At 37.6% G+C, this 25,727-nt stretch overlaps 1 protein-coding gene across 7 annotated transcripts in view; it reads right to left on the reverse strand.

Moving 5' to 3' along the window:
• The window catches only part of C8H12orf42 (chromosome 8 C12orf42 homolog), a 340,441-nt gene that overhangs the window by 45,294 nt on the left and 269,420 nt on the right, over window positions 1-25,727 (reverse strand). For 5 of the 7 annotated variants that reach the window (XR_012450970.1, XR_012450965.1, XR_012450966.1 and 2 more), the window contains 3 exons: window positions 23,862-24,042; window positions 22,853-22,911; window positions 21,098-21,154 (listed from right to left, as the gene is read on the reverse strand). The gene's annotated coding sequence lies outside the window, so the exon portion shown is untranslated. The remainder of the gene's footprint in view (window positions 1-21,097; window positions 21,155-22,852; window positions 22,912-23,861; window positions 24,043-25,727) is intronic. The other 2 variants (XR_012450968.1, XR_012450969.1) reach the window with 1 other exon arrangement.

Here is a 25,727-nt window from a genome sequence, read left to right on the forward strand (position 1 = left end):
ATCCTGTTTCAGTAGTTTCACTAACTTTTGTGTTTTTTGAGATCAACTCTTGCAATGTTACCTCAAACTCACAATCCTCCTGCCTCAGTCTCCGAAGTAGCTGGGGTTATAGACAAACACTAGCATATGTGGTGGCATTTCACTGTGGTAACAAAAAGCTGATTAATAGATGCCAGAATGGTCTTCAGTGGGGTAAGAGGATTGAGTTTTATTATCCTACCAAAATGAGTGACTGGATGTGGACTGCCCCCTGAGAGCTGTGTGACCTTGAGTCACATAACTTTGTCGCTGTTTCAATCTCTGCAGGGCTTGGCAGCTAAGAGGAATCTAAGTGGTGAGTGCATTGTCCCCCTTAACTACTAACTAGTAAATAAGCCAACCTGAATAAGAATCCAGTCCTCATACATCCTTTCCCATGTGTAACACTGAACCTCTTGAGATAGACCATAGTACTGCCTTCCAAGAATTGGCAATTCTTTGTTGAATCTGAAGCAAGGTCAGAATCCAAAATCTAATAATTTATAAGGATCTTTTTACTACTTACGTAGGTACTCAAACTAGATAGTTGGTGAGTGTGTGAGTTGGAGTGGTGCTTGCAGTATAGCCTACCAAAGTGGTGAAAGTGGAACCTATGTCATACTACTCCCCCAGTAACCAGGGGAAAATAAAATTTTCAGAATTAGAATTATGTAGATTCTGAATCTGATGCATGAATCCATCAGTCCTGGCTTTTAACCTGTTAAAAGTTATACATTTGTTGCATTTCTCTAATCAAAGTTGCCTTTGAACTTTTGCTGCATTCCAGTCCAAACACTATAATCTGGGAAGTATCCATTTGCACTTACTTTCATACAGTATACCCATTAGATTTTCTCTTTGATGGTTTTAAGCAAGTCATCTTTGTCTTAGTTAAAGTCTCACAACTCTACATTTTAAGATTCTTTGAATTATCTGTGCTCGTTCTGCTCTTTCTAAATCTTGTTTTCTCAGTAGAAACTCAATCCAGAAAGACTCCCCTCTACAGATTTTTCTCAGAGAATTAGACAGTGGAAATCTTTTGGGTGGGGTTCTGGTGGCAAGTATTTTTGCTGTTGGTGGAATACTAGAAGTGATGCTGGCACGGAGGAATTAATGTTACTCTTAATAGTGATGACAGTAGTGGGATAATATCAGTGAGGGTGATATTAGCCAAGTGCTCTATTGTTATTGGTGGTCATAGTGAAGGAGGGGTGTTGTTGCTATTGTGTTGGTCGTGGTGGTAAGGAGGTGATATTGTCATTGGTGGTGATGTTGATGGTGGTAGAAAGTGGTGGTGGTAAAGAGCGATGGTGAGCTGTTCTCCCAATGAGAAATTCACACATCAGTCCACCTATCAATAAGGTAAATATGAATTAGACATATTTCTTTCCTATCCTGTTCCTTAAAAGTATGAGCCAGAGTAGTATTATTGAATATTGAATACAGTTCTTTTCTGAGATGTTCACTCAAAATTCTTTCCCAGGCAACTGCATATTCCCTATAAAAATTTTTTTTAAATCCTGTGTTTCCTGAGAAATATGGGTCATTAGTTCTTCTTTTTGTATCAGTTTCATCTTTGGCCAATGGTACAGGACACCTATTGAGCCCATTTCCTTCCTTTCCCTTCACAAGCCAGCTGTCTCTCCATTTCCTTTTGCTCATCCTCTGTATCTCTCTTGCATCAACCCATATCCTGCCATTTTTCAAATTAGTCCTTCAAGATTCATCTCAGATTTAAACTTCTCAATGTGGCTAATCCCCTACCTTTGTAGCATTCTTATTTCCCATACCATCAATACCACAGATTTTAGCATAAGCATGTATCTGCATTGTTCTTCAATATACTTTGTGAGTTCATCTAGTCTCTAAAGGCTAGATTTTTCACCTCTAGAAGTCTTGTACTTTCTTTATTTTCCTAACAGTGTTGAATACTAAATTGTAGACACTTAACTTGAATGCCACATTTTCATACAACACACAAAGAAGTAACAGCAAAATGGAGTTTCTAGCTCCAGCTCTGCCCCTAATCCATTGCATGACCTTAGATCTTTACTTACTTCTCTAGCCCTCCACTTTTTCTTAAAAATGTACGTTATTGAGCAAGCACTATTTTACAAGCAGATCATGGTATATAATTTTTTCATATGTTAACATATTATTCAGCAAATTGAAAGCATAACTTTTGAATTTATGATTTCTTATTCTAGATTAAAAAATAACTTTAGAATTCTTGTCTGGATGTTCCACATGGTGGCTTGGGCACAGACAGAATTACCTCCATTCTGTTCTTTACTCATGAGAAAAGATATGAATGAGTATTTCAAATTATTATTAAGCATACAACTGACATTTAAAAAAAGCAAAAAAAGGGAGATTTTCAGTGACTGAAAAATTAAGATGTGTGTTTCTCCCAGAAAGAAAAGAAGGAAGGGGAAAAAGGAAAGAAGGAAGGAAGGAAAAGAAAGAGAGAAAGAGAGAGAAGGAGGGGAGGGGAGAGGGAAGGAGAAAGGGGAGGGAGAATGGGAAAGAGGAAGAGAAAGGGAAGGAAGAAAGAGATCGAGGGAGGGAGGGAGAAGAGGGGAGGGGGCCAGGAGAGGAGGGAAGGAAAGGAAAGAAGGAAGGAAGGAAACAGAAAACTAAAGGATGAATATGGATCTACTTTGAGGTTCAGAGAGGGCTGGAAACAGAACTGGGCCACACTGGAGATGAAGGGGTTTGGGTGCTAAGTCTGTGAAGCTTCTAAATTTTTCAAGAGACAATGCAATCATATAGAATTTCAAATAAAATGTAAACATGGATTAAAAAAAAGAAAAGGCAGGAAGAGAATACCTGAAACATTTTATAATGGTGGGACTATGAAAAACAGTTATATTCTTCTTTGTCTATTTCTGTACTTTTCAAGTGAAAACACAAGTAACTACCACTGCTTCTCTGTATCTTATTGCTCTAGGTCTATTTTTATATCATAAAATAATCACCAAATTATTAGCAACCCAGGCTCTAAGCTGAACCTCCAGGTGACCCCCTGGTGGGGAGTCCACACTAGGGAAGGATGCCTCCTCCTGGCTGTCCCTGGAGCTGTCCTTGGGAAGATCAGATAGGATCACCAGTGTGGCTCCTCTGTCCCTTCTCCCACAGTGTTCTTGCACAACAAAACAAACCTTTTATCATTAAAAGCTAAAGCCCCATTGCCTTCTGTTTTTGAGTCATTTCATTGTTTTGCTGCCTGTGGCAGGACAGAAATGAACGGAAGCCAGGCTGATCTAATCTCGTCTAAATATTCAGAACCCAGGAAAGGAATCCTCTGCAGCAGAATGCCAACCTACATCTTTTAATTGCCTGGTGGCTTCTGATAGATTGGCTCTTACCCCCTTTGAATTCCTTTGTTGCAGAGGAGTTAAAATTCATGAGCGTCCCATGCCTGGAAATACTTACTCCAGTGCTGCTATTTTTCAGAGCCAAGCTGGCCAACACCGCAAAGAGTCGGAGGCCTGTTGGGCCATCTGTTACATAATAGTCAACAATCTCGAAAATCTAGGGGAACAGGGATGGGGGAGTAAAGATGATGAGGCATTTAAACAGAACAGATTGCTGCCTTGCTCACAGAAAAAAGAAGGGAGAGATAATATGCTTTGATTGAAGCAAAGACAAGCTTTATTAGCATAGGGAACAAAACAAACTTAAAAAAATGCTGACAGTCTAAAGAGGCTTGGTGACAAACCCCATGCTGAATCGTAGGTCACAGGGCCCCCGAATGTGACGTACACACAAACAACGCACAGTGTATGCGCTCCACACAGGCATGCACACTTCAGTGACAAATGAGAGATACCACTGAAAAATTGCTATTGAATTCAAGAGCTAAATACAAGCCTGTACTTGAATTTCAAAACTTGAAGACATGGGAAAGACACTTTGCCTGAACCACCTTCCAAGCAAACACCTTCCTCCTGTGGTGAGAGGACCTGGGGTCTCTTTGACTATTTCAACACTGGCTGCACATTTGCCTTGCAGACTTTTAAGTGTCCTGATTTAACTGCCTGTAAATTTTGTAATCTTCAATAAGCACAAGCCAGTTTTTAGCAGTAACCTACAAAATTCAACCTGCAAAAAACTGCAGAGAAGAAAAATGAAACCCAGGGTAACAAAAAGCAAAAAAAAAAGGTGGAGGCAATTGAGAGAAGAAAACCTAGTGAAAGGAAAATAAACTATGGGAAAGGCATAATGTCAGCAGACACCCAAAACAGAGAGGTATTAAAGTGTGTTAAAAACCAAATAACTGGCAAATAATGAACTCTGGTTAATAAAAAGTGTACGCTGATATGTTTAAGGGTAAGTCTAATTGTATGAGTAACTGACAGACTTTGAAATGCACTGAACAGGGAACTGATGGATGGCTAGAAGGATGGATAAAAGGATTGATTTATAATAAAACAAATATAGATATATGTTAGTTGTAGAATACAACTAGTGAGGATATGGGATGCACTGTATAATCCTTTCAACTTGTCTATATTTAAATTTTTTCAATAATAAAGTGCTGGGAAGAGGTAACTAAACATCGTGACTTCTAAAATTATAAATAGAATGAACTCAAAATTTAAAATCTTAGACACCTTAAATGCCTAATCATATATCACTTTAATTTCCATTTTCACATTGTTTCCAAATATGTAGCTCAAAACAGGAATGAAAGAAACGCACTGCAGAATAAGATTACCAAGTTTGAGTGACTGCTTTATTGCTATTATTATTTCATTGATGTTACTTCCTTCTTGTTGCTTGTAGTAAGCTAAAATTGATGAGATTAGTAAAAGTCACTGTGTGGCATAAAATTTACACAAAGCAGATTTTACCATCACCTTCTCACAAATGGACCCTCCTAAGATAACAATACAAATTCATCCTTTCACAACTCACAAGTTCTCCTTAATTACTTTTGTTCAAAACAAAACAAAAACCAATTTAAAACCTCATATAGTTCAGGGTGGTCATTTGGAATACATTTGGCAAATTTCATTCTAGTCAAGGTAATTATATCTGGCTTATTGTTCTTGTACCTCTGCATGGGATCTTAACATCTAAACTTACAAGACTTAGTTTTCATCAAGGGACTGGAGAGAGAAAGAACTGAAAGCTGCATTTTACCCATTGCTTTGAAACAAACTATGAAATGACAGTTGTGATTCAGTGATAGAGGAATTCAAAAAGGAAAACAAAATTCAGGAGAGATCAATTACTGTTCAAGTAAATCTAGAACTTTCAGTGCATTTGTCTGAATGTCTCAGAAGATAGCTTCATCTCCATGCTCAAGGGCATTTCACATCAAGCACGTGCAGCAAACTACCTTTTCTAGCAATAACTAACAGTGAAAATATTGTGCTCATGTGTAAATATACCCATACATGCATATATTTAAACCAAATCTAGTATAGTATATTCACATTTTTAAGCACAAGGCACTGGATTTCAATTGAAAACATAAGCAATTCCATTCAATGGAAAGTCTCACAGCTTAGAACATGAAAACACAGAAGGCAGTAAGGTTAGAGGCTCTGGTTGGTTCAAAAACACCTGTCTGCATGCAACACTTTACACTGGAACATAACAGGTGAGAAGCCTTTACAAATCTTTTTTATTGTCTGCAAGTTTTCACACCAGGGGATAAAAAGAGGAAAAATGTGAAAGTATTTGAGCAACTTTCTGCCTTTGAACAAACAAGTGCTCTTTTCTAAGCCAGAAATAGCATTTTCAATGCTCTGACCCATGAAAGGAGCCATTGGGAATTCAGTGTTCACCAAATGGCTGGTGATCTAGGTAGAAGTGTATGCAATTTGCAAGAACACAATGAGGCAGAGGGTCTAGAGGAAGCCATGTTTTCTAACCATTGGCACCATCAGTGGCATGGGTGGCCTTTGTCATTCTGCCCTTACTGGGGTCACATTCCAATCCTGAGAAGCTCACAGGTACCAGTCAGACCCAGGAGCCTAAGAAAACTGTTCTGTGATGAGTGGCAGAAAATTGCTCCTTAGTTGTCACAGTGTTTCTGAAGACTAAATATAGGCTTTCAAAACCCCATCAATTTATGTGAGCAGTGAAAATTCATCTCATATTTCATAACAAGTACCTCCAAGGGCCTATAGTTCTAAGTAGGGTCTACAAAGTCTTTTTCTAGTAGGAGAAAAGGGTTTTAAAGAACCTGATGAAATCAAAGAAATGTGTGGAATAATTTTATATAATCCACAATCCATGAAACACAAATATACCACACACTGGTTAAGAGACAGGTTGCCTGAGTTATGAATCTCAGCTCTGCCCAGTCATTATCATTTCTTTTTTTCATTTTTCTTTTATTATTCATATGTGCATACAAGGCTTGGTTCATTTCTCCCCCCTGCCCCCACCCCCTCCCTTACCACCCACTCCACCCCCTCCCTCTACCCACCCCCTCAATAGCCAGCAGAAACTATTTTGCCCTTATTTCTAATTTTGTTGTAGAGAGAGTATAAGCAATAATAGGAAGGAACAAGGGTTTTTGCTGGTTGAGATAAGGATAGCTATACAGGGCATTGACTCACATTGATTTCCTGTATGTGGGTGTTACCTTCTAGGTTAATTCTTTTTGATCTAACCTTTTCTCTAGTACCTGTTCCCCTTTTCCTATTGGCCTCAGTTGCTTTAAGGTATCTGCTTTAGTTTCTCTGCATTGAGGGCAACAAATGCTAGCTAGTTTTTTAGGTGTCTTACCTATCCTCACCCCTCCCTTGTGTGCTCTCGCTTTTATCATGTGCTCATAGTCCAATCCCCTTGTTGTGTTTGCCCTTGATCTAATGTCCACATATGAGGGAGAACATACGATTTTTGGTCTTTTGGGCCAGGCTAACCTCACTCAGAATGATGTTCTCCAATTCCATCCATTTACCAGCGAGTCATTATCATTATTATCATAGAGTTGTTGTGAAGATCACAAGAGATAATCTAAAGACAGCATATACCACAGTGATGCACAGGTGTCAAATTCTTGATAACTGCTTAAGGAGCAGACCATGGTGGTGCATATCTGTTATCTCAGCTACTTGGGAGACAGAGGTAGAAGGATCGTGGTCCAAGGGAAGCCTGTGGGAAAGTTATCATGAGACCCTATCTGAAAAAAAAAAAAAAACTTAAAGCGAAAGGACTGAGGACATGGCTCAGGTGGTAGAACTCTTGCCTAGCAAGTGCAAGACCCTGAGTTCAATCCCCTCCCCTCCACATACACACACAAATTCAGTTATTTCTACCATCATCATCATTATTATAGTCTGAGTCAGAAGGAAAACATGAATATATATTTGTGGGGTCTTGGTTAAAGTGTTAGACAGGTATTTTTGGAGCTTAGCTTGAAATAATTTTCAGTAAGTTACTTTGGCTTCATCCTGTTAACAGAAAATAAAATAAGTTAGAGGAAGATGAAAAGCCTGAAAGAAAGTAAAGGAGTGCATTTATGGTCAATGTTGGCTCTTAATACAAAGCCTTTACCTCTCCAGAAATTTGTGGCTATTTGCAGACACCTTAGCAAGACTGAGGAAAGTCCCATGGTATTTTCCCATTCTTAAGGCGTAGTTGAAGAACATACGGTAAGTCCCTTAATGGAAAATGAGATATCATAGAGGTAAAAGCTATCACTTCCTGAATTTGCAATGGGCTATGCAAAATAGATGCTGGCATCAACTTTCTTGTATCATTGCAAGGCAATACAAAAGTCTTTCAAAATGGATTTTTATGTTTGAGGGTTGAGTTTTAGCATACATTTTTCATGATGCTAAAAAGAAGCTTTTTAGTGGCTATGTGATACTAAGAACTAGAAGATAAATTTCTCAGCATTTTCAAATCTTTAAAAAAATCACATTATATAACTGGATTCCAGTGGTTCATGTCTGTAATTCTAGCTGAGGAGGCAGAGATCAGAAGGATCACTGTTCAAAGTCAGCCTGCACAAATAGTTCATGAGCCCCTATCTAGAAAAACCCTTCACCAAAAAAAAAAAAAAAAAAAGCTGATGGTTCAAAGTGAAGGCCCTGAGTTCAAGCCCCGGTACCAAGAAAAAAATCATATTATCTATTTGCATGTAGTGAGCGTTCTTGACTGGACAAAAGAAACTGACTTAAACAACTCAACTAGAAGAGAAATTTTCAGAAGGATGTGGATGACAGGAAGTATACTATTGCTCTTAAGATGTGCCATTGACAACCATTTCCTCAAGATTCAAAACTCCCAGGACAGTAAATCTGATTGGCCAGGGCTTCACGATGTGATTCACTCCTTTGGCTGTGTTGAAGCTGTGTTCTCATTAATGGGCATTATGTCTTCTCATAACTGTACATCATGGAGGTTTATTCAGAAAAGCAATCAGGATGCTATGAGGGTTAGTGCTGGATATTAGTCCAAAAAAAAAGATATTTTTATGCTGGACATGTTAAAACATTCCAGAAAATTTGGAATTAGATTTGAAAATTTTTAATTTGTTTATTGTCTTGCACAAACAAGATTAAATTCTTTTTGGAATTAAAAAGTCCCTATTTCTATTTCCAATCCAGTAAGTTTTGAATATTTATCTATTTCAGAGAGCTCTTGAGAGAAAAGAAAGAAATGCTCATAGCATTGACAGGCATGTTCTAATCCAGGCTCACCTCTATTGTTCTGAAGGGGCAGGACTAAAATCATGTTTTTGTCTGTGAAATTGACCAGCATAATTATTGAATAATAAGCAGTGGTGACGAGGATATAGCAAACCAGGAACTCTCATACATCACTGGTAGGAGATTAAATTGGCACAGTCCATTTGAAGGGAAAGTCACCATTATGTACCTGAAAATCTGATCTAGTAACTCCATCCTAGGAATTTTTCTTAAAAGAAAACTTAGTGTAAACACAAAGATGTTGTTACATATGTCTTTGTACAATGTTATCACAACATTTTATAAGATTGTAAAAAATTAGAAACTACAAAAATATTCAGCAAAGGTGAATTGGCTGATTAAGTTATGATACAACTGTATAATGAAATATTTTGTAGTCACTGAATGATGTTATGGAATTTGTTAAAATTGTAAGATATTTATATGTTGTTAACAACAACAGCAAAAAGCCAAATTATATAAGTATATAAAACATGGTAACCTTCTAATAAGTTGGGGGAGGATAAAAAGGATGAAAGAAGGTAAAGGAGCGCATTTATAGTCAATGTTGGCTCTTAATACAAAGCCTTTACCTCTCCAGGTAAATTGAGCTTTCCCAGTGATTTCTGCAAATAAGTAGCCCCCGAAAAGATGCAGGAAAGCAAGCATCCCCATGTTTTTTTCTCTGTGCCATGGTTAAAATTAAGTCTCAAAGGGGGAAAACAATTTGGCCCGCTTCTTTTTCCTTTACTTCTGCTCTAGCTTTCATTTTTCTAAACAATTGTTTTGTCATTCAGATGCCTAAGAAGAACTTTCAGGTCAATATGATGAAAGACACTTTGTAAAATGAAGAACTTGCATTATTCCAAATTAAAGTTAGGGCCCTTGCAATGAATGAACCACTTTCTATACAGAAATCCATGGCTATGACCCAAGGGCAATGCAGAGGTTAATTTTTTTTTTTTTTTTTTTTTTTGGTTCTTTCTAATGAAACTTTCTCTCTCCCTTTTTTCCCCTGCCTGTTGTCTTTGTGTCTCAGAATTGAATGAAATCCACTGGCCTATGTGGCGAGTCCCTTCCCTTTTCTGCTGTTCATAACAATAACTACTACAAAGTGTGCTCTGTAAAGCCACAATTGTAAGAGGCTGGTGTTCGTCTGGAATGTTGGTACAGTACATGTCATCGTGTTTAGGTCCCTAGTCCCCTATTCTATCATGGTTTTGAAAAACCTTGTTCAGCCATTATAAGGCAGAACAAAATGCCCAGCAAAATGGAGGCAAAGACAGCAGAGATAGTCTGTTTACTCATGACTCATGAACGAGCAGCCAAAATAGCCTGGCCAACTTTGTGATTTAACTTTTCTTAAAGCAGAAACCGCAGTACAAAGCTCCTGGGGAACAATGAGAGAAACAAATGTTGGTGGCATCCCTTCACTTTTTTATTAGTCATACAACAGAGAACCATTGAATTTTTAAAAGGGCAAGCACAGATGGTAGAATGGTTTCTTGTTCTGTGCATCATCGGTAGGTGATAATGACAGATGGAAAAATGAATTTGCTTCGTACAATGAAAGCAAACAAGGTAGATTCGTGGATCTGGGTCCTCATAGTAATGTTCTGGGGGCACAGTCAGGTTCATTTGTGGGGGTGCTAGAAGTTCAATTATTTTAGGGTCTTAAAATTAAAAGGCCTTGCTAATTATAATTACTAAAGACTTGTGTTAGTCAGGGCTTTTTTTTTTTTTTGTCACTTTGACAAGATAACTGACATAAGTGATTTAAGGCAGGAAAGATTTATTTTGACCACAGTTTCAGGTCAAGCAAGGCAAGAGCATCAGAACCGTGGGAACATGTGGCAGAGGAGATTGCTCACCCCACGGCAGGCAGAAAGCAGAGAGAGAGATGGGATGGTTGGTGTATCCCTCCAGGGCACACCTCCAATGCCCTACTTGATCCAGCTAGGCCCCTTCTCAATAATGTCATCGTATTATGAACCCATCAAGGGATTAACATTGATTAAGTCAGAAAGCTCAGGTTCCAAACACTTTCTAAAAGCCCATCGATTGACAACTAGGTCTTAATTCCTGAGCCTGTGGGAGGGCACTTCATATCTAAACCATACTAAAGCTGTTACTGTATCTATCTCTCTCTAACTACATAAAGAGTCAAGCCCTTTGATTTCATTATTACCAGTCTCAGAGCAAAGTACGTTTTGCTCTAATAATGACACTCCTATAGATCCAGTTAGGCTTTCTAAGGCCTAATTTATAACCTTAATTTGTTATGGTCTTGTTTGGCCCGTTCTATACTACCAGAAACAGATAGTGGGAATTTCTCAACAAATCCCACTTGATTTACACTTTCTGCTTTTTGTTCTTTAAATTAATTCTTAATTTATCATCTTCATTTGAAATCTTAAGACTTTTTTGAACTGTGAACAAGGAGAGTACTTTTTCTTTTGATGGTTTGGTTTATAGCATGAAGGTCTATTTAAATTCCTTCCTTTATTATTATATATTGTTTATTGAGCCCGTGAACCATGGAACGATCAAATGCTAAATGAGGCTTATCCTACCTAATAGCATTTGCAAGCATATATAAATAGTAATGCCCATTTAAGTAAAATGAGATATATTGAAATAACAAAGAAATGAATTGGCATTAGTTACATATTATCTTGATATTTCTCTGTCTCTCATGTATGTGGGAGTAGATAATAGATTCACTTTCCATGGAGGAAGCTAAGACCATTAAGTATTATAAAAACTAATCATATTCTATCTTGTACTTGTTAAAGTCAGGGTTAGGAACACTCTAGAACAAGCTACCTGAGATGCATAGACCTGCACCCTAAGCATTAGAGTTCATTGGTCCACTATCATTCAAAAAGGAATTTGTGAGGCCAGGCATGATGGTGCACACCTGTAATCCCAGCTACTGAAGAGGCAGAGAAAGAAGGGTCATGGTTCAAGGCCAGTCCAGACCAAATCCTAACTCACAAACAAACTGGGTATGGTGGTGGATGCCTATTGGCCCAGTTACTCAGGATGAGGAGGTAGGAGAATCATGGCTTGAGCCAACCCAAGCCAAGTTAGTGTGAGACCCTTTCTGAAAAATAAACTAAAATGAAAAGGACTGTGGGTGTCACTCAAGTGGTAGAACATTTGCCTAGCAAGCACAAGGCCATCCATTCAATCCCCAGAACTCCAAAAATAAAATAAGGAAAAGGAGGAGGACAAGAAGGTTATAGATTTGTGCTAAGACTATAAAGCTGTACAGAGTTGGACTAGTTTGTACATAATCATTTTTTCACATTTATCCTGAAATTCAAGTTTCTTTTGTAGTGGATTGGGGAGCCCAAATATCAAACTACTTGCTACCCAAGTATTTACATGTCTTTAAAAATTTGTTTGGGGCCCAATCAAACCCAAACAATGTTCAAAGATTAAGCTTAAGTGAACTGTTCCTTTCACTGATTTTTCAAAGAATATCCTTGCTTAGAATTAGTTTTCTCTTAGTAGTACAACTTAAATTTTCTTTCTGAGTTTGGGACCAATTTGTGTTAGTTATTTTTGAGGTAGGGTCTTGCTTTATGACCAGGAAGGCCTGGGCCATGACCATATTTATGCTTCCCTCAGTTGCTGAGATGACAGGTATGTACCACTGCACTCAGCCATTGGTTAAGATGGAAGCTTGTAAACTTTTTGCCCAGGCTAGCCTTGAACCATGATTCTCCTGATCTTTGCCTCCCAAGAAGCTAGGATTACAGGATTGAGTCACCACATCTAGTCTCTCAAATTCATTTCTCATCAAAGAAATTCAGACTAAAACTACTGCATACCTACCAGAATGAGTAAAATGAAAAAGAAAGAAGATACAGCATTGATAAGGATGCATAGCAATTGGAACTCTAATACATGAACAACAGGACAGTAAAATGGTAAGCCATTTTGGAAAACTGTAAGGATCTATAATATCCAAACATATACATATTCTTGGCCAAGTAGCTCAACTCCTAGGTATTTGCTCAGCAGAAACTCAGACATATATTCACCAGAAATCAAGTACTAGAACACTTCTTCACACCATTATCCATTGTAGCCAAAACTGGAAACTTTGAAAATTTCCACCAACAGCAGAATGGACAAGTATATGGCAACGTACGTTTACCCAGTGGAATCCTATATCATGGTGCGAATGAACAATCTATGTGGAATACTATGGATAAATCTCAGAAAAAATAATGTTGATAAAAGAAGCCAAACACATGACTTCAACTTGCATGACTCCACTTATGTAAAAAGTACAAAAGAGGCAAACTAATTGCTGCTGACAAATACCAAAATGGCGACTCCCCTGTGGGGGAAGTGATGGGAATGGGGTGTGAAGTTGAAAGAAGAGTTTCTGGTAATACTGGTAATGTTCTATTTCTTAATTTAAGTGCTGTATTATTCACTCGGATCTAGTTTGTGAAAATTCCTCAAGCTGTGTAATTATGACATAAGCACTTTTCTAAAGGAATAGTATATTTTGTTTAAAATGTAACATTTATAGGGCTGGAGATGTGACTCAAGCAGTAGAGTACCTACCCACCAAGTGTGAAGCCTTGAGTTCAAACCACAATACACGAAAAAAAAATAATAATAATGATAACATTTAAAAACAAGTAACTAAAAAGATCCCAACCCTGGCAGGTCATCAGGTGCTTATCAGCACGATGAGGTTTATAGCAGAAGGAAACAACCCATTCACACTGGGGGACAGAACCAGTTTTAAATTCTATCAAAAAGGATTTGCAGAATGCAAAATATATGAAAAAGTTTGAGTTTGATTAGCACTCAGACAAATGCAAATTGATAGAAGTAATATCAATATCATGGGAAATATTTATGATAGAATAGAGAATGAAAGGAGATATACCAAAATACTAATAGCATCTGTTTCACATATAAGAAGGCAGATGCTTTGTTTCTGCTTCTTTCAGCTCATATTTTACAAATTTCTACATTGAGGATTAATTACTTCTTTTTAAGACACGGTCTTTCTCAGTAGCTCAGGTTGGCCCTCAAGTGCTGAGATTATAGCTGTGTACCACCATGCCTGGCTAAATTACTTTTAATAAAGGAAAAATGGAAGAAATCAATTTTTCCTAGAAGCAGTAACATTAATCTTACACAAAACAAGAGAAAAATTATGTTTGACATAATTTTTACTTGTCTAAAAATAATTTTCCATTTAAAAAGTGAGTTGATTTTATAATTATACATTTGCAAAATTTGCCATTTCTACTTGAAAAAACACCTACTCCTGTGTTTTGTCAGTAAACTGGCACCCAATGCTGGAAACCTCCACCTTTCTCTCTTCACTGTCCTAAATCAATATAAAATCCTCTATATTCTACTATTGAATGTAGTAGAAATTTCCAGAAATTCAGCTGGAAATACCTATATCTGTAAACCAGTCTCTTCTTTTTCCTCACTGCTCCCACCTTACTTCATGACCTCTAAAAATCATTCTTGGATGATGAACTCCTACATTATTTTCTTGTTTCTACTTCTTCCAAGGCCATGGCCAAACACAGTGCTGAGTGGGAGGGAATCACAATTAAGAAGGTGAGTTTGGAGGTAGGTGACATGAGACATCTAGCTATAGGGAATATCACATTTCTGTGGTCATTCAGTGATGAAAGACAGAGACTGGTGACAAATTTGTTGATTCTGGTTCTTCAGTCTATCTTCTATATAAACCATAAAATCAGTAATTACAAGTTACTCACCAGGGTGAGCAGATTTTGTAACAAGGCATAAGTCAGTTGTATAGATAGAAAATGGCAGGGGCACATTGAAGGGCCACTCCTCCTCTGGCAGGAAACCTCCCCCTCTCCCAGAGAGCACAGTGGGAAGCTTGCATTGCTCGTGCATATTATTTCTCAAGGACTTATTAAGACTCTTTGCTAGTGGGTCTCACACACATACACATTCTCTCAAGTATATTTATGGCTCCTTTGAAACAAGTTGCCCCTTTTCACTGTTCCACATCTTGCATTTAGTTTTTGCTTAGTATAGAACATTTTTTGTTGTTAACACCAATAATTTATTGCAGATTAATAATTGTTAATACTAGTAATAATTTTATGAAGTAGTATTATAATCTAAATTTACATTATCTATTTGTTCATAGTGTGTTCTGCCTTCGGGGAAGATCAGGTCTAGGAACTTACCCTTTCCAGATCAGTCTAAATGTTTTAATGTTCCTTTGAAAACATTAATTTGTTCAACCCAACCATAAAAGTGGTCCTATTTATGTAAGTGTAAAAACAGACCAAACTAATCTGTGATGTTGTGAGTCAGGAAGGTTGTTCCCTTTGGAGGTGGGAGTTACGGAAAAGAAAGTGAAAGGGGGGCAAGGCTTCTGAGATGCTGTAATGGTCTTCCTTGTTAAATCAGGTGCTTATTGCACCAGTGAGCTAAGATTGGAAAAACCCACTGAGCTGTGAGTTTCTGTGCACACTTTCTTGCATAAACACTACACTTAGATGCTAAATAAAAATTTTAAAAAGTAATTTGTTCAAATTCTTGCTATAAATGATTTACACAAAATTACTGAATACATTAAATGGTATGGAGATTGACAAAGTGTAATTTTTATAAAATTGTGTTTTACTTGTACAATAAAGATTTCTTGATTCATCATTCTATCACTTGTACTAAGAAATAGTTGCTTGATTATGTTTTTTAATTTTAGTTTAATTTCCATCCTATAATGTTCCAAGAAGGATATTAAAAAACAAAGAAAAAGTCTTTTCATGATGGTGTTAAGAATGTCAATCATAAAAATAGCAGGTAAAATTTTGGAATGTCTGCTGTGTCACAAGCATAATGTGTGTTGTCCAACACCTGTGGGATGAGTTTTGCTATTCTTGTTCATGTTCAGGATAACTGAGACTCTGAAACCTACATTAATTTGTCAAAGGCCACACAGAGTAAGTCAAATTTCTTACATTCTCAAACCTGTTCTCTTCTCAGCACACAAACTTGGCCATGTGTCTGTTTTCAGTTGCCTGAAATGTGCATGAGGACAACTTGTCTGCTGACACCCTCATCTCTACAGTCTAGAGACTGGGAATTGCTTCCAACTCCACTTCCCAGAGTATCGTTGAGGTGTGGACCTTTATTTGTCTGTTTTTAATCTTATCTTCCTAACTCAATATTCATCCTACTTAGATAGAGTTTGGCACACTATGGCAATATGTTGATCTTTCAATTTCAGCTTTTGCTTTTTAAAAATTAAAAATATGGATCAGTGGTCTAGATATCCTGAAGCTGATGTTTTCATCAAGATGAGTCATACAATCAAGTAGCCAATAGATCAGCAATACTTCCTAACAGAAAGCACCTATTCCATATTAGAAACCAGGGGGGCTCATCCAGAAATGTCTGGAATCAAGCCACCTGAGGCAAAAAGACAGGGTGTGATTCAATTGGGGTGCTCACCTCATGGTTTATGGTATATTACCAGATGCCAAGAGTTTCCCACATGTGACTGGAATTAGCATTGAGCTTCCTTTGTTAGTCAAGTCAGTGAAAAAAAAAGCAGTCAGAAAGTATTAAGAACATAATCTTAGATTCTTCCCCAAATCTGTCCCAATATCAAAAATTTCTGAGGTGCTACAACAAAGTAGAATGGGATAATTCCTAGGGAAATGTGCAGAATTCTCAGGCGCAAAATGGTCCAGTGTCATTCCATTCCCACTCTTTCCTGCCTAGTAAGATGTTCAGTTATTTTAGAGCTTAGTGGGAAGAGCTTATAGGAGATTACCCTATGAGATAGATTAATCCTCCATTGTTCTCAAACATAGCTTTCCCCCAAGCAAAGCAAAGATCAAACAGTAATGAAACTGGAGGTCACCATTTGTAAGTCATGGGACAGATTTCTCAATGAACTACCTTCAAGGGTACTACAAATATACATTCTCATAAGATCCCTCACTGGGAAGCCTCTCAATACCTAAGCACCCCAAACCCTTACTGAATCCCAGACCGTATTTCCCAACAGCAATTACATGCCACCCGAGCTAATCTTCATACCTCAAATGATTTCCATTCTGAAATAAAGTTCAGTGACTCAACTAAACCATGACCCCAGATGAGGCAGGATATCTCGATGTGTCAATACAACATAGCGACTAAAAGTCAGATTGCCTCATTTTGTTCCCTACTACTGGGTTTATTTGAATCCCAGCTCTACCACACAATTACACTGTGGGATAAAGTGCTTAACTTCAGTGTCCCTTCCTATAAAACAGTGTTGGTAACACTCATTGAGCTATTTCAAAGACTAAATTAACAACTTGTGTGAAATGTTGAGTGTAGTGTCTGGCACATCAGAGGATTTGATCCATTATTATTTGCCCCTTTCCTTGAGATCTCACACTCACAATATATAATGGATACCATCCCTTCCCAGAGTAGGGCAGGCTCTGCACTCTTGTCATTGCATGGATTTCAAGCCTCAAGATTCATTTTTTAACATCCCCAAATCTTGTGGAAAATCTTCACCTCATACAATTGAATTCCAAAGTAGAAGGAAAGTTCTTAGGCCTTCCTTATAGTTATGAGTTGAAAGGCTATTTTCAAGATGTGTGTATTTTTAACATGTGTTTTTAGCATGAGCCAAATTGTGTTCTGCCCAACAGAGATTGGCAAGAAAAGTGTCCTGGGAGCAAATACATTTTGAAGGTACAACTTACTAGCTCCTTCTCTTGGAGATTCTTATATTCATCAACTATATGAAGCTCTCAGAAAGATCATGCAGAAAGGAACCCTATTTGGCCCCACCTCATATAAAATTTCTGTCACTTATTTTACTATGGACACTTGCTTAATATCTTAAGAAAACATGTTAGAAATGGAGGAGCAGCAAGCAATGATGCTATTAGAAACACTTGACATTCCATTTTACCAAATGCTCAGAATTGAACACAATTAAACTCTCCTTTGGCAAAATGATCTTACCTGGCTGAATACCAGTGGTCTTACTGATTCTGGCATGGCGATAAGAATAACATATACATAGATGATCAGTTTGCTTATAAAAAATTATAGGTAGGTATTAAGAATAAATAGCTTCAGTTTGATTGTCACAAAAAAAGTGTCTTCCTTAGAAAACTGATAACTGAGTTCCATTGTACATTAATATGCCACACACACACACACACACACACACACACACACTTTATGTAGTAATCTATTCCCACAGGTTTGGGGAAGGAAAAAAATCTCTTGTCCCCCAGACCTCTCCCCTTCCTGCTTCCCTTCCAATGGCCCAGAGCAGCTGGTGGGGTTTATTGCTCTTCCTTGACATTGGCTGTGTTCTATACATAGAACAAGATTGATTATCCTCATTCTAAAATGTGAAGATCCAGCATGCGCCTTTGTACTCGGTCCCCTGAGAGTGAACTGGCATCAGCAACATTCGATAAAGAGCAGTAGCAGTTACAATGTGGAGCAGGCATGCAGGGGCCACTCCACCATTCCATTCCTGTCAACCTCTATCTTGAGCTCCATACCCACTGCTGCAGGGCACAGGCTGCCACCTCACCAGACAATGCTATGGAAAGAGTACTTAGACCCAAAACTCCCCTAGGACTTGCTTTATAAGGCTGGTCAGGGACAAGCTGAAGCCACAACGGCAATGGCACCTTCATTCAAAGGCACCTTCAGTTACAACTCTGGAGTCACGCAGATGTCCAGCCAGATGTGCCTGTGTGGGTGCATAAGCATGCTTGTGAATACCCAGGTACTCCTAAGGAGGAAGTTAATCAAAAAACACCCTGTGTTCTCAGCTTTCCTCTTGGAGTCAGCCTGCCTGACTCCAAAGACAGGTTGCACAGACCTGGCGTATCACAAGAGTCTTGCCTGGCTCTCGTCTTTTGTATTACCAATTTGACTGAAATAAAACCTCAGAGCCCCCACAATATTGAGCCACCAACCCAGATTCAGCCAAGGTCTGGAACATAAAAAGAGCTGAACAAACCAGCGTGCAGTGTAGGCAACCCAGGGAAAGTAATTGTTCTTCCTATCAGCACTGCAGCTTCTCTGCTTAGCATCTGAACTAGTTAATTTGAAACATGGCTTTCTGGTAAGAAATGACACTCCTGTCAGCATCCTGTGGGTTCATGGGGAGAGATGCCCTTTCACCACGTAGAAACAGCAAATTACATTTGAAATCCATTTCTTTCGAAGGGGGAAAATCCTATTTTTCCCCTAGGAGTCTCTCTTTTTTGCCTGGTAGTGCCATTTAACATCCGTTGTTCAACATCAGAGGTCTTTTATTGCTCACATAAGTGTCTGGCAACTCGAGGGAGAATTTTATTAATTGAACAAGGAGTAGTTTGATTAAACAGAGGATTGCATAAAGAAGCTTGCCCTTTGCCAATCCTGGGCTTCAAGGAACTGATCTCAGCAACATTTAAGTCAGACAAATTGGCTAAATTGATCCTGCTCCATGGAAGGGGTGCTTCATCTAGGTCCAATCAATGACAGATTGAGGTGTGATGTGCAATGAGGGGAAGGAATCAAGCAGCCCACTATTTCTGGGATAAGAATCAGGCTTCAAGAAGCAAGGCCACAGCCACTTCATGTTGGCTTTATTACCTCCTAACACCAATGCTTTTCAATCTTCAGTTCAGGACTGCTCTGGCTTCTGAGCAGAATATAGATGGCAGCGGGCTCAGAAAGGAGGAGCCAGGGAAAACTGGACTAGATCCACTATATTTTTGTCCCGTCCACAACTTGTCATGCTAAACAATTCATCACAAGCTAGTGGAACACTGATAGCAGAGAGGATCTTCCATGCTTCTTGTACTGAGCTATATGTTTCACAAAATTATTTTCCATATCAAAGACCTGGAAAATCAGTGATGAAGTATAGTTGAATCGTGGTGTGCATCTCAAATACCAAGGATAAACTGTATGACTTGGGTCAAGTCACTGAAGTTCCTTGGACTTCAAGTTTCTCACCTGTAAAATTGGGATACTGAAAGTGCCTACTTCAGAGGGTCACGGAGAAAATTAAATGTGATAATTCTCAAAAAAAGAAAGCACTTCATACAATGATTGTTATTCATTTGAGGAAAGAGACTCCTTTCCAGAGGAAAGAGATGAACGTGTCCTAGATCTCACTAGGAATAAATTAGAGTTGGGGCATCCAAACTACATTTACTAGACATGAAAGTCCATGCATCTTCTACCCTATCATATTATAGAAACCAAAAGCAGTGATTTTATGCCCTGCCCTGTATGCTCTGGGTTAAGATCTGTGAGGAAAGACAAAAGAAATCTAGAATGTCATTTCTCTTCTCAAAAAAAGTCCCAACAATGCACACCAGTGTTTGGTGCTGACCATCAATAGACTAATGATCTCAATAAAGATTCTGTTGTTTCAGATAGTGACAACCCAATTTTTGTCAGAGTTTTAGGAAGTTTTCAGCAGTCATTTCGTACTCTGTGATACCCAAGCTATTTGTAGATACTTCTAGAATTTCTCCTCCCATTTCTTGGAAATTATACAATGGTTTATGACTTATTCTTCCTCTGGCAGAAGCTCCTTCAAAGCAAGTCTTGTGACCAGACCATATCTAAGTTTCCCATATGGACCACAGTGCCTAAAATTTTTATAGTAGTTTCTGAGCAAGCAGATGCTGGATGACTGAATTAACGAATGAATGCATCCTTTTACTTCCTGTGGAAGAATTAGGCATTGTTTGCATAATTCCTGTCTAGACATAGAGGGGTACCAGCATGAAAAGTTATTGTCCTGAAGAAATTTACATAACATGCTAGTATTTTACATACACTCATACTAACATTAATATTTTCAGGCTGCCACTGTTCTTTGTGTAACTTTTGTAAGCTTCTTTTACATCTAGATTCTAAGCTCTCAGAGAATGTGAACCATATTGAATGCTCCCTTATTCATTTAGTGTAACACTCTACCCAAGAATATGCTTACACTTTGTCATTTTGAATTAAATTACTGCTCAGGAAGAGACACAAGACAAATAAGCAGGTGATGTATGTGTGTTAATATACTCTGTAATACAGAATATTGGGATATAGGTTATCTTCTTAGATTGGGGGAATTTGGAGTAATGGGATATATGGTACTTAGATAGGACAAATATCCTCAAAGTCATTAAGGTTTATCACCACATGCATACCATGGGGCTCATTTCCTTCATGCTGAAATTCATCCTTGAAGCAAGGAAGATAGGGATTCCAGGTATAAGAATCATATGGAAACAATAGCAGGTAAGACCTCAAACTCACATAAACTTAGCAAACTAATGGACTATCTCCTTCTTGTTTTTCCTTAAAAAATGCCACAAAAATCCCATAAGTTAGTCCTTCAAACTATTACGTACCTGGTCTGTAGGAAACAACAGTGGGAAGGCAACATTCTTGCCCCTCAAGAGATCATGCTGTAAAGAAAACACAAGGCATGTAAAGAAATCACAGCACTGTCACTGGGGACCTGAGCCCTAACTTCAGCCTTCCTAGGTGTGTGCCTAGCTTGACAGAAAGAATTCTCAGTCCTTATGTGAGTGATATGAATGTCACGATACCTTAGACTCCTTAAATAAACAGTGGAGAAAATAGTGTCTGTTTTATAGGGTAGTAATTCTGAATATTTAATGAGATGTTACATAGGAAGAATTTAGCAAAACTCCTATCAAATGACAAATAGCTAATAAACATTAGCTACTATTGTTATTGTAGAAAGGAGATGCCCCTAGCTTTAAGAATGAGGCAGTCTAACAAGCACGTTGTATATTTTACCTCATTGCTTTGACTGTTATGCCATCTCAGTGAAGTAGGTATTATGACCTCATTTAATGTACAAGAATGCAAAGAATCAGAGAATTTTAAATAACTTACTTTTGGTCACAGAATAAATGGAGTCAGAATTTGAATGGAGGTTTATTTTTCCCCAACGTTACGTTCTTTCAACTATGTAACCCTGATTTAACAAATTCTTCAAATCAAAGGCAATAAATTCTTCTTTCTGTTTTTAAAATTCTTACCTGAAATGAATAAAGCTGCTTCATTTCCTAATTGTTATTTTCTTTCTTCTTGCTTTATCTTCACTCCCTATCTTTATGCCTATTTTGTTTAATTTTTTCTTGAGATGGTTGCATTTTCCTTTTCTGTCTGAAAATTGATTTCTCAGTGCAACATTTTCTACATTGATTCTTCTCCTTAAATTGCCCTGTGATACAAATCTTAGATCATAGTTTGACCCTTCGAGTGACTCAGGAAATCAGTTATTAGTTATAATAATAGCCTTTATCTTTCCTGATAAAGATAAAGATAAAGATGTTTTCTTTTAAAACATCTGCCTGGCAACATTTTGATATTTCTAGTTTTAAAATAAATTTCTCTTTGCTGTTTTCCAAATGGTCATGCTTTTGAAAAAAATTCTGTACACAAATATATATATATAGATAGATAGATGATAGATAGATAGATAGATAGATGATAGATAGATAGATATATCTCCTCTGCATTAACTTATAACTCTGCTTTACTGATAACCTCATTGGTTGTACAATCAATCATAGTCTTTCTCACATCTGTATTCTCCCAGATGTCTGTCCCAGCCTGCTCCAATTTTGTCTAGCCCCAGGTACCAAAGACCTGCATGCTCACCAAAGTCCCTTTCCAAACAGAACCAAAGATGGCAAGTCCTTCACCATGGAAGATCAAGCTCCATCTTCACCCATAAGTCATGCATATAGTTAGTGTTACTTTCATAAGCCTGGGCTATAAGGGTGCCTGAGGATTCATGGGACAATTTTGTGTTCTTTCAAACCAAAGCTTTTACTACTAATGCCCTCTAGTTGGCTCAGAGCACAAACCTCTGGTCCCTGATTTATACACTAGTTCTCTCTCAAAGCTGAGTATAACCTTGAACCCACAGAAGCCCTGATAAGTTCTTCCCTCTTACCTGTCTCAACCAGGAACCACAGTCATTGGCTGGGTTCCTTCTTTAACCCAATAGAAAAAATTCACTACCCTGACCTGTAATTGACCAAAATTGTATGTTGCATTTCTTCCATGCACTAGAAGAGATTTTAAATTCTCATTTCAATAATCATTTAGTAAGAAACATCTCTTACCTTAAGCACTGAACAGCACAAAAATAAATTGAACTTACTCTTGAGGAACTTTCAAAATACTGGGACAAACCAACAGTAAATGAAAAAATGAGTTAGAAATGAAATAATAAAGAAAAGTAAGCTAGTATATGAAAGAACTACATAATGAATTCTCCCTGAGGGGGATGTGCATGCATGTGTGTGTGGGGGTGGGTGGGTGTGCATGTGCAGGTGTACACACACCTGTATTGTAATTGCCTGAATACTGTAATTGCTTATAAACAGCTGTCTCTTACAATTGAATTATTAAAGATTTCTATATATTAAATTATGTCTAAGTTTACATGTGCATGTATGCCATTAGTGAGGAATGAGAGGATATGGGGAGAAAATGGAAGTAATGGTTACACTACCATGGTTACTCTGTTTTTATTATCCACAACAAAGGTCTTTAAACACAAAGTTAATATTGGTCAAGAAGATATAAAGCCCAAGGTACCATCTAAAGAAGATTCCTCCCACTTTCCTTATGCTTACTCTAATCCATCAGACCATCTATAAATTCATACTTAATGCACCCAATTCAATTCACTTATGAGCTATGGAGGATATGTTTTACATCTCTGCTGTCCAATACCTGCTAATATTGCTGAGATAAAAAGATATTTTAGAGCCTGATGATCAGTAAGATCAAGCATCTAATTCAACCTTTTAAATACAGAGTGGTGAAATGACTTTCTTGAGGTTGTACATCAGGACAAGAAGTCTCAGCCCTATCTGTCTATCCTAGTCTTTTCTTTATGTAATACTGTAATACTTATATGAAAAGCTTAGCACAAAAAGGTCATGTACAATGAGAGCTAAAAGGTGGTAAACATTAACTTTCATTCACTGAGTGGTTGCTAGGTATCTTATATCATTCTAATTTTATTAATCCATTTAAATATTAGACTGTCTCTAATGATAAGCATTATTACAGTGTGCTTTTTAAAAAGTATTAAATGAGATACAAAGAAGAGAAATAACTTACCCAAGGTCGTATAGTTAGCATTTCAAGAGATGAGCTTTGAGTGCAGAAAATTCAGTTTTCCAGTGTTGGTGCTCTTCACATGATGCAATACTATTTCTCAGAGTATAAATTATTCAGATAATAATTTTTATTCCAGTGTTTGGGTGGACAAAATCATTGTCAATTGGTCAAAGAAGATGTCCTAGATGAGATAGGATATAATCACTGAAAATATATAAACATAAGAGTTTGCTATGTTAAAAATAAAATAAAGTAAAAAATAAAGCATGTCTACTAAATGGGAGAAAAAGTGAATGGAAAAGACATTTGTAGACTAGTGAACACACCAAGTCTACAGCTGTGGTTCATGGTGAAAGTAGAAAAGGAAATTATAAAACATCTCTGATACTTGGTTAAGGAGGTAACATTAAGTTTTTTGAGCTGAGTTTGAGACTCAAAATGTGTATTTACTTTTTTGTGTGGATGAAGCCAGTGGCAACACATCTGAAAAATGGAAAATTCCAAAGACCAAAAGATGAGATGCCAATGCAGAATCCATGATTGAGTGGTGAACACTATTTTTTCCTAATTTCTAGCTATGCTTTGCGTTTCCTTTGCTGAATGCTCTTTATCTTCTTGACCCCTAATTTTTGGAGTGACTCAAATGTCCATTCTCAAATCTCTTCTCTATCTCTACTTCGTTCTTATGCCATGGCATTAAATACTGTCATATGCTAATAATTTTAAACTACATACTTAACATTTTCACTTGGATGTCTAGGCTTATATGTAGCCATGTGAAAAACTGACATTTTGCTTTTCTCCAAAACCTTGCTTCTCCCTTATTAATGTAGTGGTCCAAGGTCAGTTTTATCTCCTGCACATCCATTGTCAGGAAATATATTCTGTTTTCAAATTTTGACCATTTCACAATATTTCCGATAATACCCAACAGGTGTTTCACTTTCCTCATCCACCTATTCCATTGACCCTTCTCCCTACCCCCATATTATCTATTCTCTAGTAGTCAGAGAGATGTTGTTCTACAAGAAAGTCAATTCATGCCATTGTCTTGCTTAAAATTCCATTGGTTGTCTATCCCATTAGAATTCATGACTTATCACAATCATCAACACACTTCATCAACAAGGTATTGCATGAGCTGTCCCCTGCCATCTCCCTGTCCTTATCTCAACCCCTTTTCATCGTTCAATTTACAACCAATGTATTTAATTCAATTCAATGTATGCTGCTGTTTTGTGAACTACATAGGATATAAATTAGTTTCATGCCTTAATGTAACTGACAGTCTAGTTGAGGTAATAAGATATTTTATAGCTTGAGGATATCTAGAGATAATCTAATGCAACCCTTTTAATCCAGAGAAGTGAAGTGACTTTCCTGAGGTTACACATCAGGGCAAGAAGTCATACCCCTATCTTTTTATCCAGTACTCTTTCCACTATGTTGTCCTTGCTTTCTATGTTAAATGCTGCTGCCACACAGATCTCTGTACTGACCCTAGACTGTACCAAACACCTCTCCTGGGGCTTCCTTGATACCTCTTTGCTTTCTAAATGACTCTTCCCAGACAGTGATCTGAATCACTCCCACTTTATCAAGATTTATGCTCAAATATTATCAATGCAATGGGGTCACTAAAATAGCAGGTATCTCAATTCAATCAATCTGCTTACCCTGCTCAATTTTTCTTCCTACACCTTATCCCTTGGCATCTGTGAATATATGGAACCAAGGAACCAACCATTGAGGAAAAATCATGAACCCAGATTTCAGTATTGTACTACAGATGCTTGATTCATTTTTCTCATAATGCCACACAATTTCTATTAAGCTTGCTACTTTTCAACAAATCTTGAGTTGTTA

This window comes from Castor canadensis, chromosome 8 (genome assembly GCF_047511655.1).
Source record: "Castor canadensis chromosome 8, mCasCan1.hap1v2, whole genome shotgun sequence".
In the NCBI taxonomy this organism is placed as follows: Eukaryota; Metazoa; Chordata; class Mammalia; order Rodentia; family Castoridae; genus Castor; species Castor canadensis.